General features: G+C 27.8%; 1 long non-coding RNA gene across 1 annotated transcript; it reads right to left on the bottom strand.

Annotated features, from left to right (window-relative positions):
* Positions 1 to 724: 724 nt before the first annotated feature.
* On the bottom strand, positions 725 to 1,739 carry LOC126749305 (uncharacterized). Its single transcript, XR_007665000.1, has 2 exons — positions 1,173 to 1,739; positions 725 to 1,119 (listed from the first exon to the last, which is right to left on the bottom strand). It is a non-coding gene; the product is annotated as an uncharacterized LOC126749305 (long non-coding RNA).
* Positions 1,740 to 3,562: the final 1,823 nt, after the last annotated feature.

Genomic DNA, 3,562 nt, shown 5'->3' with positions numbered 1-3,562 from the left:
TGCCAAACAATGTCATCCACCTTCTATTTACATTGTTTGGCAGGTGGAATGATGGTGTTTTGACGGGTGACCATTCTAATATATCGTTGCACTGGACTTGATAAGTTGTTGCGTTTTATTATTTTTTAATAAAAAAAAAACAAATAAATAGTTTATTATTTGTACTGAATTGCCTGTATAATTCTAAAAGTGAAAGTCTTTTGAGAAAAGTGTGAAAGGGTTTTTTAACTTTATTAATATCATAAAAGCAGGCTATAGACTGCGCTATATCTGTGTTATACTTGTATATTGCTCATTGAATTAAACTAAACGCTATAAAAATACGCTTGAAAATCTTAGAACAATGAAAACCTTTCAATGTTCTAAGTTGACAATACACAAATGTTCTCAGTCTTCCAATTTCTCATAAGTAAATAAATAAAAAATCCATTAAACTTTATTTTTTTGTAGTAAGCAAGTGGAGCGTTTCTATAGATAATTTTAACTCATACTTACTACTGGTAAGAGATGTGTTGATAAATGATTGAATAGTTTTTATTTTTTAAAAAAAAGTCTCATAGAAGTTTTTCCGTTAGTTGTTCTGTAATATATCTGAGTGAACAAAAAATAAAAATAAAATGTATGTGATATTTAAACATCATAAATCTAGAGCTTCCATGGAAGATCATTTTTATATTTATATATGTGATGTTCATTGGTGTTTCTGAAATGCAATAAAACTCTATAGTAATAACACGTATATATTATATATAATTATATATTAACAAAATATAAAAATATTGATATTGGAATCACAAACAAAAAGCATTAAGAATTAATATCTACTGTATTTGAAATTGGTTATTTGTAATCTATTATTTAATTCTTAGTCAAACCTCAGGCTTCATAAGTTGACAGCGAAAGGGAAAATGATTATCACGACAACAATGACAAACGTAACTATAAAATTATCTAGAATTATGAAATTTTTTACTCCATTTTATTTCTCTCTTCAGAAACACTAGTATTGGTAAATTCTTCTGCGGCGGCCTCTGCTATTATAGTATGTAGCCGTCGGATAAGGGTAGGGTGTCGAGGAGGCGGGTATAGGGCATATACTTCTCTCGTAGGTTCTTTTTTCTATAATAATTAGACAATTAATTTTAAAAAATTATATGAAAGCAACGTTGTACCTATATTCTCCACAGGTTGGCAGTCTATTTTTGGAAAGAGCGGTACCAGAGTTGTATTAAAGTAGTAATATCGTCCTCAATCTTAATTTCCTAAATACAATATAATAAAGAATATATGATAAAAAAAATATTAAATTACTATGACAAAACATTTGTCATAGTAATCAGAAATTATTACATCAACTTTCTCTAAAAAATTCTTAATAAATTAACATAATAATATCTCATATTTATATCATGAACATTTATAACGAAAACTGATTTTACGAGGTTATGCTGTTTTAAATTAATATAGCATATTTAAACAAAACAGACATGGTCTGTTGATTTGCTATTTTTACAGATAAACCATACATTTCCATATCACATTGAAAATAAACCATGAAATATAAATTAAAGAATTAATTGTGCTTAGTAGCCACATAGCAAAATTATATGTTTTACAGATAAATATGAAATTGTATAGTTTACTCTCCCAGAGAGACTTTTATATTTAAATATATATTTAAAAATATATATAAAACTAGAAAAGGGATTTTCATTGAGAAAGCGAATGATTAATAGTAAGCCATGTCAATAGCACAAGGCACTTCTACAATTATCTACTATTTACCACTCACTAATCTTTATACTCCGACTTTTGATACCTCAAGACTTATTAATAGCAAAAGTTGCCTCGCCGAATGAAAAATCCGTCACCCATTGCAATAAGTAATTACATGCATTATAACAAATTGGCCATTAAGCTAGGTTTAATCACTTATCGCATAAGATGACTCTAATATATAAAGATATCACGTAGTGAAATCTTTTGGGGAGGGGGGAGATCATAACCTAGTATCTTAATCGAAGTGCGTCAAGAGTTTTGGTTACAGTCGGGCCGGATAACCCCTGGATGCATGTTGAGCTAGAAGTGTGAGTAAACTGATGTTTTATTTGCTTGCAATGCAAAACTCACTGCTCATACTATCTGAATATTGCTTTGCTCATTTGTAATTTTGTTTATGTTAAATAAGTTTGTCCTAGTATTTTAACAAAATTTAACATTTTTCTAAGAGCAATAAGTATACATCTAAAGTGTTATCAAACCCAGACATTCTAGTTATGCGATTATCATCACATTTCCACCATTGATCGTTATAATTAACTATAGATGTATAATGACCAGATCCAATGGTGTTTCCATGATGCTTAACAACACTTTTTACTCGTAATATTTGATCATCCAAAATAACACTTTCAGAAGCAAAATTGTAAAATTTGGTATTTATCTTATTCCCTTGAGGGCCAATTCTCTGAAGACATACTACCAAATATTTATGGCATATAACCACTGAGCGTGTTTTTAGATTATTGTTACAGTATGGACATAATCTATCAGAGTCTTTTAGCATTAACATTGAATTAAAATCAATTAAATTGCCACAGTTTTCAGGAAAATAAAGAAAATGAGTGTATATTAATTGTTCATTTTCATTCATATTAATATTACAGTTTTGACAATTTAAAAGTTCATGACCATTAGCTTTTATGAAAATGCTAAAATCATCTGCATCTAATCTTCTGATTAAAGTTTGACAAAATGATTGAGCGTCCATTTGTTGATTTACAGCAAAATTTTGTTTTGTCAAAGTTTTGTCTATGGAGCACAGCACTTTTAGATCTAATCAGTTTAATAAGTGTTGTGTGCTTGAGAATCTAGAAATGAAAGAATATAAACGTTTAACTAAAAACTGTTGATATATATTCTAATATTCCTCAAAATTAGCACAAAGGACACATTAAGAAATTCCAAAGGAACTTTTACTACTCTTATGATGCAAAAACGGAATATAAAATGAATGTTTAGATCGTCTTTTTCACCTATCCATATTTATAATATCAATGGATATTAAAATTACTGTGTGGTCATTAAGCAATTCACCTACCCAACTATTTTTAGATCTTTTTTTATTGTTTAGCAAGCTTACCTTAAATCGATTATATTAAAAGAAAAAAATTCTTGAATGAACCACTTTTTAACAAAAAAACAATAATTTACGTTGTATTCGACCATATACAATTTTGTTATGCTTCTATTTACTTATGAACACAATAATATTAGAAATATACTATGGTATTATCACGGGCTAACGACTTTTCTATTGATCTAAAATATTTTTATTTTGTTCCTCCATTAAGTAAATAAAAATATAACAATATAAAAATAAGACTTTTTTTTAACCACATTGTCTTGTTTACTTTTAAAACGTTGACGTTTATAGTGTCAAATATCTAATTATTATTAACATATCCTGTTGCGAAAAATTGAACTAAATCTTCCACATTGACAGATAATATACTTAAATTAATATAAAAACTTACCTTTGATTTTGTAGAATAAAACTAAC

Source organism: Anthonomus grandis, chromosome 24 (genome assembly GCF_022605725.1).
Source record: "Anthonomus grandis grandis chromosome 24, icAntGran1.3, whole genome shotgun sequence".
Classification (NCBI taxonomy): Eukaryota; Metazoa; Arthropoda; class Insecta; order Coleoptera; family Curculionidae; genus Anthonomus; species Anthonomus grandis.
This window is presented reverse-complemented; position numbering and strand designations above follow the sequence as displayed.